This window comes from Macrobrachium nipponense, chromosome 23, assembly GCF_015104395.2.
Source record: "Macrobrachium nipponense isolate FS-2020 chromosome 23, ASM1510439v2, whole genome shotgun sequence".
Taxonomy (NCBI): domain Eukaryota; kingdom Metazoa; phylum Arthropoda; class Malacostraca; order Decapoda; family Palaemonidae; genus Macrobrachium; species Macrobrachium nipponense.
In genome coordinates, this window is record NC_061090.1 from 61006931 (window position 1) to 61021930 (window position 15000).

The following is a 15000-nucleotide window of genomic DNA, read 5'->3' on the forward strand; positions in this document are numbered from 1 at the left end:
AATCATAAGTATCTCATTAAGAAGTATACAGATGACACCTATATATATATATATATATATATATATATATATAATATATATATATATATATATATATAAAATATATGTATGTATATATAATATAAATTTAAAATATAAAAATAAATATATTTGTGTAAGCATTTATTTAAATAAATCATAAGTATTACTTAATAGAAGTATTAAAGATGACACTATACACAAATAAGACTTATATATAATATATAAATAAAATAAATATTATATAATAATACATATAATTTCACATACATATATATATATATATATATATATATATATATATATATTAACTAACGTATGAATTACATTATCATAAAGAAGGTATAGGAAAACCTAAAGTAGAAAAACCAAGTGACTGAACTACAATCCAAATATTCCAAAGAAAAAAAAAATTAAATCCAGAAATATTTCGAACAGAAAGACTTTTTCAGAGTAATGGAAAAAAAAAAGGCTACCGGAAGGCGGGGTGCAGTCAATTAATGACTTTGCAACCAATAGGAACGAGAGAGAGAGAGAGAGAGAGAGAGAGAGAGAGAGAGAGAGAGAACTCACTGCTGTTTTAATGCCACAGCAAGTGATCAAATCACTTCTTACCCATTTTTCGCACAAAGCCTGGGAGATTATTATTATTATCATTATTATTATTATTGTTGTTCTTGTTGCTGTTAATTATTATCTTTATCATTCAAGTAGGTGGTTTAAGATCATATGCGCACACACGCACACAAGTACCTCCTGGACGAATGTGGGCGCTGAGAGAACAAGGACAAATGGTTTAAAAAAGAAAAAAAAAAAGATCAAGGCCAAATTAAACCGAACCCTCTTTCTGGGTCCATCTACCCCCTCCCAGACGATACCTGCAGAGGATAGTTAAACTAGGCTCCACACCCACACGCCCACACGCCCGCCCACACCCCATAAGCCTTCTTCCCTCTTTTTCCCTCGCCATCCTTCAGAATCTATTATAACTATTTCTTTTATTTTTGTCTATTCGTTTCTCATACGCTGTCATTCATTGTCAAAGAGAGAGAGAGAGAGAGAGAGAGAGAGAGAGAGAGAGAGAGAGATTCACTCTTAAAAAGACAGAGGGAACGAACTTTGTTCGTAATTACATAATGAGGGACATCTGCCTTCAGTAAGATTCATTCCTGAATAGACAAAATACCTCTCTCTCTCTCTCTCTCTCTCTCTCTCTCTCTCTCTCTCTCTCCCTTATATATATATATTATATATATATATATATATATATATATATATATATATATATATTGTGTGGGTGTGTCTCTGTGTGTGTATACAGACAGACAGATAGTTAGATAGACAACTAATTTGGACGGATAGAGAGATAGACAGGTATGAAAATATATCCAAAAATTAAAAAACTCATCGTGCAACTGAACAGAAAAACCGAAACATTTTTCAACCTGATCTTCTCAAGGCCAACGTACAAGTGGTCACTGGAACCACGCGCCATCCCTACCTGGGAAGAAGCCATCTTTAACGGCGTACTCCCATGGTAGCAACTGTAACGCTTTTGTGCTGTTTGTGTTTACAGCTGAGGTTAAGGAAGAACAAAGACCGCGTTTAAAGAGACTAGTAGGTTTCCAGTGCAAAGAGATTAAATGCAAGACACATGAAAGATGAAGTACTTCTCTTTAGTTATATAATGATTTGAGGCAATTAAATTGTTCGAACTAATATCAACGGTTTACAATACATTGTGTGCATTAATGACCTAAAAGTGACAGATACCGCAATAATAAAAATTCCATTCAAATAGCAGTGGCAAATGGAAAAAATCATTATAATTAGTAACAGGGATCTCTTCATAATAGCGGAGTAATTATGAACATCACCCATAGTTCTAGTTAAAGGAGGAGTAATAAATTTTCAAAATGAATAAAGTTCTAGTTACAGGATGAGTAATAAAGTATTAAATTTTAAAAATAAATAAAATTCTAGTTACAGGAGGAGTAATACATTTTAAAAATTAATAAAAACAAGCAGAAGTTTCTTCAGTCGCATGAATGATCATCCCATCTAATGACACAAGCTGCCTCTCCAACTATGACGTGACCGATCGAAAACCACTCGAAAACCACAACTACATAATCTAGCGACCTAAAAAGCAACCCCAAGGTTTCTCATTCAGAGAACAAACGTCGTCATCAGAGAGTGTTTATGATAATTCTGCCATTTGCATTCCGGTTCCGTCTGTCAACGCATTCCCAACAGTTATTCCTAACTGGATGCTGCAGATGCTCTGGAGGTCATCTTATTTGGAGGTCCTTGATCACTTTACACTTGGGAGCCAATGTTGAGGAGAATTTCTTACCTGGGAGCCGTTATTGAATAGATCTCCCTCTTCTGGGGCCACTGTTTAAAGAGATATTCCTACATGGGAGACGTTATTGAAGAGATCTCCCTCTCTGGAAGCCACAACTGAAGAGACTACCTTCTCTTGGAGCTACTGTTGTAGAGATCTTTCCCTTTGCGATCCACTGTCGAATAGCACTTTCTTCCTTTTTGGGACTTCTATCAGAGATCTTACTTTTGGGATACAATGTTAATAGCTCTTCCTTTTTGGGATCCCATGGGAGCCGCTGTCAAAGAGACCTTATTCTATGAGAGCCACTGTTGAAAACATCTCCTCCACTGGAATCCCATGGGAGCCACTGTCAAAGAGACCTTATTCTAGGAGAAACTGCTAATGAGGTTCTGGCCGGAGCCGCCGTTGTAGAGATCTGCTTACTTGGGGGCAAGTGATAAAGAGGTCTTACTTGGAACCAGCTCCTGAATATAGCTTCAGTTTATGAGTTGTTCCTGTTTTAAGGCCACTGTTGCCACTTACAAAGATATAACCCACCAATCAGGGTTAGCCTGCGAGGACTCTGTGCCCTTCTAGTACATATGAGACTCCAAGTTTTTGTTAGATCATAGTCTGTCTATATATAAGCAAAACACAAGAGAGAGAGAGAGAGAGAGAGAGAGAGAGAGAGAGAGAGAGAGAGAGAGAGAGAGAGAGAGAGAGAGAGAGAGAGAGAGAGAGAGAGAGACTCCAACTCTTTGTACGATCATAGGATGTCTATATATAAGCAAAACACATGAGAGAGAGAGAGAGAGAGAGAGAGAGAGAGAGAGAGAGAGAGACTCCAACTCTTTGTGCAATCATAGGATGTGTATATATAAGCAAAACACATATGAGAGAGAGAGAGAGAGAGAGAGAGAGAGAGAGAGAGAGAGAGAGAGAGAGAGAGAGAGAGTGTGTGTGTACAAGAAATATACATACTAGAAAGAAATGAAAGGAAAACCATCACACAGGTCTCGAAACAGTAAACAGATATTTTTTTTTTTTATTCACCATCATCCTTATCCAGTTACCAAAATATTTGTTTCAAATACATAACATTGTGTTATTATCTTCACTTATCATTAAATCTGGTGTCGCTGCTCATAAAATGCTGAAACATTTCTAAAACGAACCTGGATCTACTGTAGCCTAAAAAGATACAGACAACAGACACGAACCACACCCAAAATAGTTTTGTCTCTTGATTCAAATGCCTTCCATCCCAGGGACTCGGGACCTAAGACCTAGGGGCCCATGGACCCCTTCTATCACAATCCTCCCCTACCCCTCCCACTCCCCCTCCCCCATCCCAGTAAATAAGCGCCCCTCTCCCACGTGACCTTGACGATCACTTGTGCACCTGGTTGTGTAATAATTTTTAGGCCAACCCACAACATTGTGTCGAATTGAAAAGAACCACTACTGCACATGTAATATATATACAGACCTAGTCACGGTTCAGTAATTGTTCAAGGTTTGATCATACATCAAAATGATACAGCAAGGGTGTTTTACTGTCTATTGGATTGGCAGGATTAGTGAAGACAAAACTTCCACCAGCAGTATGTATGTATGTATGTATGTATGTATGAATAAATGTTTATGGATGGATGTATGTTTGTAATACATACAAACGTACACATATATACACAATTACATACATGTAAGATTTTACGTGATAGCACCCAGAACCTTTATTCCGAACTCTGCAGTCTGACAGACTTTGGCAAAATTGGCAAATAAAATTCACCAATAAATTAGCAACGTCAAACCGAGACGGCCATGAGGAAATGAAAAAAAATAAATAAATCAGGAGGTGTGACCTTAATGTGAAGGAATGACGAGAACAGAGAACAAACAGAGAACAAAACAACTTACTAATCGTACAGATGAGCGCAGGTCATGGCAGCCGAGTTTCGTATAAAAGTCCCCTCTGGGTGTCGAATGTTATCAAATATTGACTTTTATTTTATTTTCCCTTTCAGGGTTTTCCCAGAACACCTTTTCTTTCACACTTCGCCTCACCGCAGTTCGATACTGAATCAGCTTCCTAAAAGTTTTTCCTGGATGTTGAATATTATTATTAAAATATTTTCTTTTGTTTTTCCTTTTACAGCTTTCTCAAAACAACTTCTCTGATTTAGGTAGTCACTTCGCTTCACCTTTGAATTGACGCTCCAAAGAGGATTTTAACAAAGCTGATTGTTCCTCTAAACTTGTGAACAGCAAAGAATCATTCTTAATTTTTAACTGATTAGAATTTGTTGTATAAAGTTCTCAGCGCTCTCTTGTCAAGTCAATAATTGTTACATACTGGAAGAGAGAGAAACCGATTTCTTCAAAAACACTTTATAGTTTTTCACTAAAAACTTGGTCACTTAGTGACATTGACCAGTTATACATCGGTAAAATACAAGAAAAACTAAATGAAATGAAGAAGAAGAAGAAGAAGAAGAAGAAGAAGAAATTCACAATGTCGTGATTACACTGCTGTATAATAAAAATCCACAATTATATAAATAAACTGTATTATCTTCTACAAATAAGACAATTTACTTATGCAATTGTGGATTTTTATTATGCAGTAATAATAGTATTCGCCTTTTGATAAATTATACAAAGTACCACCGTTACGTCAAGGAATAATAATAATAATAATAATAATAATAATAATAATAATAATAATAATAATAATAATGACAATCAAAAGCCACAGTAGTGTTAACATATATTATTGTACAATGATAAAAAATACAAGGAGAGACTTTCGGATACTGCTCCGTATCCCTCTTCAGTCCTACTGAAGAGGGATACGGAGCAGTATCCGAAAGTCTCTCGTTGTATTTTTTTACCATTGTACAATAATATATTTTAACACTACTGTGGCTTTTGATTGTCAATATTATAGCCTCGTTACGGAGGTTCCTTAGTTCAATAATAATAATAATAATAATAATAATAATAATAATAATAATAATAATAATAATAATAATAATAATAATAATTCACCTTTTTATATATCATCGAAAACACCACCGAAACGTCAAGGAAAACTATTAATATTAATAATAAAAATAATATAAATAATAATAACATCTACGAAAACAAGACCCTAAATACTAAAATCTAATTTAACGACCAGCACAGCCTCCCTCTAACCTCGAGATTTAGCAACTTTCGAATGAGCAAAGTCGTCCCAGACGAGAGTCGAGATGAAACCCCTTTTAAAGCAGCCGGCCACTAATGTAAAAATCTGCAGTGTACGTCCACCCCACGCCATTTCCGGTTGATGTGACCTCTGCCCAACGAGGTCAGACAGAGAGTGCGGGTCAGTTTAGAGGTGAGCTACTTTATGCGTGTGTGAGACTATGCAAGAATATTAAAAGAAAAGAAATGGTCTGCAATTACATGGTCTACACGTACCTGGACTGGGGAGTTATGTGAATAATTATATTGATTTAGCTATATTTTTTTTTTATTTGCATAATCTGTACGTTCCTCGATGTGGAATTATGTGAAAAAATTATGTATTTATTTCTTTTATATCTATTCATTTATTTAAGCCTTGGTTTTAGATGGGATACTGTCACAGTCTTATTGATATTATTAAAAAACAACTCTATGAAATACAATTAATTAATATACACGCATACACGATATATATATATATATATATATAATATATATATATATATATATATATATATATATATATATATATAAATGGATTATGTATATCGCACTTATTACTGCTGCAGTTTTAGCTCTACAAGATCACATTACAGTGCTTACTGCCCAAAGTCTGTAGCTCTACAAGGTCATACTACAGTGATTACTGCTACAGTCCGCAGCTCTGCAAGATCAGGTTACAATGATCTGTACAAAATTAAACTAGTGATTACTGCTGTAGTCTGTAGCTCTACAATATCAAACTAGAATGATTACTGCTGTAGTCTGTAGCTTTACGAGATAAAACTACAGTGATTACTGCTGTAGTCTGCCGTTCTACGAGATCAGAATTCGGTAATTACTGCTGTAGTCTGTAGCACTAAAAGATCAAACTACATTAATTACTGCTGTAGTCTGTACCTCTACGAGCTCAATCTACGGTGGTTACTGCTGCAGTCTGTAGCTCTACGAGATCAAACTACGGTGATTACTGCTGTAGTGTGCAGCTCTACGAGATCAAAAAATACAAACTACAGTGATTACTGTCGTAGTCTGTAGCACTGAAGGCTCAAGCTACAATGAAACCACTGAATCATAGGACCAGTGGATCAGTAGTACTAAAATACGAGTATCTATACTACAGATTTTTCTTTGTGTTATTTCGTCATCGTCTTCTACTTCTTCTTCTTCTTCTTCTTGTTCTCCCCAGCCCTTGGCCAGAAACTACGCCTGAAAAGCGCTGAAAATAGCGATGGTTCAGACTCGCAAGAATCCAAGGACCAAACCATTACGGCCTCTCATCGTCATCTTCCAGCAAACATCTCCTCAGAGACTGGAATAGTCTAAGCTTGAATTAGGAGTTAAGACTGAGGTTCTCCTTAGTTTTTAACCTTTAAGGCTAACGATGGATGATTACCTGATTCGGGGATTTAAACGTAACTTAGAAGAGCAATTATTATGCACTTTCGCGGTCTGAACAATGTGAAACTTCCCGTGATGGCGTGTTGGGATTTGGTTGGTATTCCTAGAAACTGTCTCTTGCAATATTAACTTTAAAAACAGCGTGCGTACTTGAGAATGCTCATATGCTAAGTGTGTGTATGCGAACGCGCGTGCGCGCACTTACACACACAAACAGATGCACATCATATATATATATATATATTATATATATATATTATATATATATAATATTATTATATATATATATATATATATATATTTTATATATATATATATATATATAATATATATAATATAGAGAGAGAGAGAGAGAGAGAGAGAGAGAGAGAGAGAGAGAGAGAGGTGCGTGTGTGAGTGTTTGTGTGTTTGTGTATATATACACACAAACACATATATAATGTGTGAGTGCGTCAATACTTTAAACAAAGACACACACACACACACACACACACATACATTCGAAGACCCTCCAACTGCTATTACTAAAAGAGCTCGAAAGGCTTTTCCCTGAAGCACTAAAATTCTACGGACGAGAAACAGAGGAACATCAGACTCCCTCTGAGACGACCGATCGCCAGAAGCCACTTCGCGGTCGTACCAAGACAGATTTCACCCGATCTCCGGCACAAGGCTGAGTGAGACGAAGGGCTGACTCTTCTCTTCCCTTCGTCCCCGTAACTAAACGGTAATCATAATAATTTAATTAGTTTCTAGGTTCCGTTCTCCCGTACTGCCACGGGATTACGTTAGCTTTCACTTGACCACGGGCAATTAACTTATAAAAGGAAAATCATGTGAGGAATTTCGAAGTAACGTGGCTCAAATAGATATATCCATAAATGCAGAGAAGGTGTATAAGTTGTGTTGCGGATCGTGATGTTGGTGAGGCTTTCGTGTCAGCGTAAACTGCATACAGTTTTGGAGGTTATTATACCGTTCATTCATACATACATACATACACAAACGGATATATATGTGTATATATACGTATAACTTGTAAGATTTTCGCTCCTTGTGAGATTAAGTTTAATAATAAACTTAAGTGTAAATAAAAGAAGAAATGATCATATATATATATATATATATATATATGTATATATATATATATATATATATATATATATATATATATATATATAAATAAACAAATAAATATATGTATACGTATATTCTTTCCCCAATTGCTTTTCCCTCTAAGAAAAATGCTTAAACTAAAGAGAACAAATACAAAATATCATCAGATTTTAGCGTAATGTAAATACTGGCAGACGGAAAGCCTACTCAATGATTAATATCCGTAAAAAGGGTAGTCTCCAATTTGCTACCCATTTAGTAAATTAGTTTTGTTTTTCCATCGTTTTATTATCAAAGTATTCTAATAGAATATATTTTGTTACAATGGACAGCATTTGTGGCGAATTGATTAAATTTCACAGAAAAATTTAATAAAATTTCTTTTTCGAGCTAATAATATTATGGCAAATTAATAAAATTTCAAAGAATATTTACTAATAAAAATTCTTTTTCCCACTAATAAGGGTATGGCAAGTTAATTAAATTTCACAGAAGAATTTAATCAAATTTCTTTTCGACAATAATGTTAGTATGGCAAATTAATTAAATTTCTAAATAATTACAAAATATCTTTTTCGCACTAATAATAGTATGGCAAATTAATTAAATTTCACGGAAGAATACAATAAAATTTCTTGTCAACAATAATAATAATAGTTTGGCAAATGATTAAAATTTTATATACAAAATTAATACAAATTTCTTTTTCGCACTAATAATAGTGCGCTTTCCCATAATTTCATAAAGAAATTACGTCGTAACACTTCTATCTGTAAAATATATATATATATATATATATATATATATATATATATATATATATATATATATATATATATATATATATATATATATATATATATATATATATATATATATATATATATACATATATATGTCACCACATTCCTCTTGGGGAAGTTTCGTCAACCCGTTACTGCCGTGACCTGAACGACCTCGCAATTGCGACGCCAGAGAGGTTTCGATCGTCAATTACCCTTCCATTTCCTAAGACCCACCGCTAAAGGCCCCAGGAAACATGGTTATGTTCGCTTTCCGAATAATGTCAATGACATTACTAATTTTGGTATGTAATGACTGTTAACTTAACCGGTGCGGAGATATTTATATATATACATACTACTACGTTACACACACACACACACACATATATATATATATATATATATATATATATATATATATATTATATTTAACATTTATATACACCACTTACATATATAATTTTATATATGTACACATACACACACACACACACACACACACACAACACACCCACACATATATATATATATATATATATATATATATATATATATATATATATATATATATATATATTATATATATATATATATATATAAATAAATATATAAATTTGTAGATATACATGTATATGTATGTGTATATATACGTGTATATATACAACTAATATATATATATATATATATATATATATATATATATATATATATATATATATATATATATATATATAACGTGAGCACTAGCAATGTCAAAATAAGAGCTACGAAATATTCGATGATCTCTGCGTCGGTCTAGGCAAAGAGAGAAAACACAAGAACTATGGAAAAGTTGCCATATGGGAAAGTTAGCTTTCTTCTTATGAAAACGGTATATACTCTCTCTCTCTCTCTCTCTCTCTCTCTCTCTCTCTCTCTCTCTCTCTCTCTCAAAGTTAATCTCTATTTTTTCTAATACCGCTGTAATAACTTCACACAAACAAATACATATAATTCATAAGGGCAATTATGGTTAAGTGCAACGATTTTCGCTGTCAGTTTTCGGAGAGTAAATAATATAATGTGGACACTAAGAGAGTTTCTATATGTAAACTACCTACGACGAGGGACCACCTGTGCTAGCAGAAGCAGCTTTTCTTGAGAGAGAGAGAGAGAGAGAGAGAGAGAGAGAGAGAGAGAGAGAGAGAGAGAGAGAGAGAGAGAGAGAGAGAGTTCAGAAAATCGACAATCCTACTGATATAACAACTTTCATAAAATCACTCAACAAAAATAATTATGATGACAATAACCATCAACATAGTAAAAGATTTTTATTCTTCTGTACGTAAGACTTATAGAAACAAAAGACGAGCTTTTCCTAAACCTCAAACGAGTTAACAATATTTACGTAATAAATAGATAAATAAATGAACATATAATGATAAAAAAAATCATAGAAAAAATTAACTAAAAGTTCTGCCATTTACTGGTAATGCTTTCGATACGCAAGACGCATATATAAAGACACGCCCATCCTTGTGTCTATGCGCAAAATACGCTTCTTTTGAACGATAAATGAATGAGGCTGATTCTCCACCTCGGAGTCATCCAGTTTGCAGGATGAAGTGATTGGTCGAGGCTGATTCTGTATCAAATTTCTCCTCCTTATTTCTAGCTAATCCTTGGCCTCTGAAAACTCTCTCTCTCTCTCTCTCTCTCTCTCTCTCTCTCTCTCTCTCTCTCTCTCTCTCTCTCCAGGAAAACAAACATCTACGACAGGTGGCAAGATTTTTAAAAGTTTGACTTATAGCACCGGAGAACGTGACTTTTCACAATTACTTGTACACGGTGGATCCAACTCAGTGAAAGGATTTGAGAAATACGAAAAAAAAAAAAAAAATCTAGGTCAATCAGATTTTTAAAAATACAGCGATCACTAAGAATAACTCGTATCTAAGACAAAATAAAAAGACGAATTATATGACAACATCAAAATCTAGGTCAATTCGATTTTTTAAAAATAAGTCACAACGAATTACTCGTATCGAAGACGAAACGACAAGACGGTTTATACGAAAAACATCGTTGACTCGATCAGTGAATTGGCAGAACATAACAGCACAGCACAGCACAGCACATAACACTAAGGAATAACAGCACTCGGCGATACAAGAACACCACACTGTTCCCCAACACACTGGACATGGGTGGCACGACTGACATTAATGGTGGCGGCACACAGACACACACACTCATGCACACAAACACACACACGCACATACGAACGCAGCACAAACACCCGTCATGGAGAGATAATTGCACCCACTCTCCGGCGTACATTAGTACACGAGAAAACGCCAGCAGAAAGTGTCGCTAATCATATGTAGCAGATGGAAAACTCTTGTTAAACAGCCGGGAGCGGAGACATTCTCAGACGAGGCCAATTTTGATCTTTCTGAGGCGGGGCCGGGGATGGGGGGGCGGGGAATGGTTTTAGGGAGTGGCGGAGGGGAATTTGACCAACACCCCTACTGCTCTTTACTTCGTCAGATGTGGAATACAGTCAAGACAATGTCCAGTATTTATTTATTTATTGATGTGTATATATAAAGAAATGGTTATACAAAACTCAAAATTACATCAAATAATGGACCAGCTATTCACCCAGGTTCTAATATATGTCACCACTTCCAATACATGTCACCATTTATCCTTCCTTCTCCTCTCATTGTCATCATCATCATTATCATCATAATACTTATTCTTGACTTCGCATTTGCAACGTCCCTCGATTTCCCAAAGTTGCGAAGGAAAAAATAAACAGGAAAAACATGGATCTGTTTATAGATATATATGAGTAAACACAAGACGAAAATAGGAAAAAACCGTCAGAACACGTGGTTACCAATATATTCCGACAACATATAGAAAAAGAATAATCAATTACAATGGCCGTTTTCGGAAAGTGACTGGTTATTTTAAATATTCCCTGCACGACTTATTATTCCGAATATTCCATTCCTGAATGGTCACTTCGCAAGCCTCTGTTTTTGCCTTTTCCACAGAGGTAATAAAGGTCACGGTTGAGCTGAAAATGGCACCGATGGTCTCCAAAGGCCCCGGCTGGAAATACAAGTCAATGAAGGACGTTCGAAAATAACGAAGTTAAAACAGCGAGGGCTGTGACGTCACGGTCTCCTGAATAACCGACAGCAGTCGTAGTAGTTCGGAATGTCACCACATATTTCCTGCCTTGGCGACCTTGACCTTCTGTCTGTGGCCTTTTGATAGGCATAGTCGCCGCCTTTTCCATCAGGTCGTCGTCGTCGACGAAGCGAGGACAATGAGGAGGAAAAGGAGGAGGAGGAGGAGGAGGAGGTGAAGGAGGAGTTTTGTCGTGGAAATCAGGAACTTTTTTTTTTTTTTTTTTTTTTTTTTTTTTTTTTTTTTAAGAACGACAATTAGTCACCGAAAATCGATCCTTGGCATTCGGATGACCCCAGAAAGTGCGGAGAACAAAGGAAGAATGGTGGCAGGCCAGCAGCAGAGGAGAAGAAGAAATGAGGGAAATGAGTTTTAAAAAAATGATTGCGTTGGACATTCAATGAACAAGAGAGGCAGAAAGAATGGCCCTAAGGAAAAATAGATGCAGTACCTTCATGGTGCGAAACGAGTTTCCAAGGTGTCTGCGAGGTCGCGCGCGCGCACACACATATCTGTATTTATATATATTTTATGTATATATAGATATATATATATATATATACATATTTTTATAAATAAATGCATGTGTGTGTAATATATATATGTATATATATATTATATATATATTAATAATTACTTATATATATAATATAATATATATATATATATATATTTATATACATAGTTTTTGTTATAAAATGCATGTGCCGTGTACCTAAACACACACGTAGTTCATATATATATATATATATATATATATATATATATATATATATATATATATATATATATATATATATATATATATGCATATAATGGTGCAGGTTAATGATATGTATATATATATATATATATATATATATATATATATATATATAATATATATATATATATATATAATATATATATATATATATATTATATATTATATATATATATATATATATATATATAACACACACATAACATTAACCTGCACCATTAGAACTTCAAAATTATAATAGCAAGAATAAAAGAGTGTTAATAACGCGTATGACAACGAACCGCCTAACAGACAAAACAGCACAGTTCCGACAATCATTCCAATTCAATCTCCTGAAGGAACGACAAAAGAAAAATGCGAAAACAGTTTACAACAATACTTCCACAAACAGCGTGTGTAAAAAGAAACACGCTTGAAGGATTAAAAAAAAAAACGCAGTCATGAGATTGCGAGTATGAACAAAAAGAGCACCACAAACCCCAGGCGTCACAAGAAAATAAATTTCGAAGGAGAAATTCGCTTTCTTGGTTAGAAGAAACAAGAAAACGGCTCTGTTTGCCAATATTAGGCAATGAGTAGAAATTCAATGAACGAGGAAACAGTAAATAGGGTGTTAAGTAATATTCTTAGTTACTTTTTATCTATTAACTTTTTTTCTACCACAGTCCTCCAATTCGACTGGGTGGTATTTATAGTGTGGGGTGGTTGTTGTTGTTGTTATTATTATTATTATTATTATTATTATTATTATTATTATTATTATTATTATTATTATTAAAATGCTTAAGCGAATTTTCTGTTGATCTTATGAATTTGTATTAAATAATGACTAATATATGTACTATACTATATACTATTCTATACTGTATAGCATAGTATATAGTAGAGTACATATATTAGTCATTATCTAATACAAATTCATAAGATTAGCAGAAAATTCGCTTAAGCATTTTAATAATAATAAGTAATAATAATAATAATAATAATAATAATAATAATAATAATAATAATAATAATAATAATAATAATAATAATAATAATAATAATACTATTATTATTAATTCAGAAGACGAACCCCATTCATATGGAACAAGCCCACCACCAACGGGGCCACGCACTTGAAATTCAAGCTTCCAAAGAATATTATGGTGTTCATTAAGAAATAACAGAAGGTAATGGGAAATACAGAAAGCAAAAATCACTTATTAGAGAAGAAAAAGCAAAGAAAACCAAAACCGATTTTTACAAAGATACTGCTCAAAATTATGGTCCAGTTTATCAGAGCCAACTGGGAACTAAGAGCTGAGGCCTATGAGTATTCAAAATACAGTCATAACATGACTTAAAAAAATCCACACTATGACAATTTGGTAGCACGATTTTTTTTTTTTTTTACAAAATTAATCATAAATCTACCTGAAGGTGAAAAAAACGAAATTCTTTCCATATTATTTTTTTTTTTTGCATCTGTAGTTTTGTTTTTAAAAATTATGAATATGGAATTCTTTCCATATTCACTTTTTGTATCTATTTACAATTAAGCACGAGTTTTTTTTTTTATTAATTATAAACCTACTTGAAAGTAAAAACCGAATACTTTCTATAATCTTTTTTTTGTATCTATTTACAATTAAGCACGAGTTTTTTTTTTTTGTTACAAACCTACTTGAAGGTAAAATCCGAAAACTTTCCATATTCATTATTTGTATCTATTTACAATTAAGCACGAGTTTTTTTTTTATTAATTATAAACCTACTTGAAGAAAAAAACCGAATTCCTTCCATATTCTTTTTTTTTTACTAATTATAAACCTAGTTGAAGGTAAAAACCGAATACTTTCTATGTTCAATTTTGTATCTCTTTACAATTAAGTCTTCCAATGGCATTCAACTCAGCCACCTTCGAAATACTCGTTTGAGGCTTTTTCGATGACAGCCTGGCCTTCGCGACCCGCTGGAGGTCAGCTGCTGGTAAAAGGGACGCCAAAGGGAATCTATTCATCAAAAAAAGTAAGAAAAGGAAATCAAGACCAGGTCGAACTCACCACAACTCAGTTCTCACCGCATCGAAAACTTAAATAAATACATAATTTCGCCGCTGAAGTAAATACACACAATGAGATTAATCCAGCGGGTTGTTATATAAAACCAGTAGTTCTTTACTATTATTGTTG

General features: G+C 33.8%; 1 protein-coding gene across 4 annotated transcripts in view; it reads right to left on the bottom strand.

The window, feature by feature from the left end:
* The window catches only part of LOC135201215 (uncharacterized), a 300721-nt gene that overhangs the window by 77247 nt on the left and 208474 nt on the right, over positions 1–15000 (bottom strand). The window lies entirely within an intron of this gene.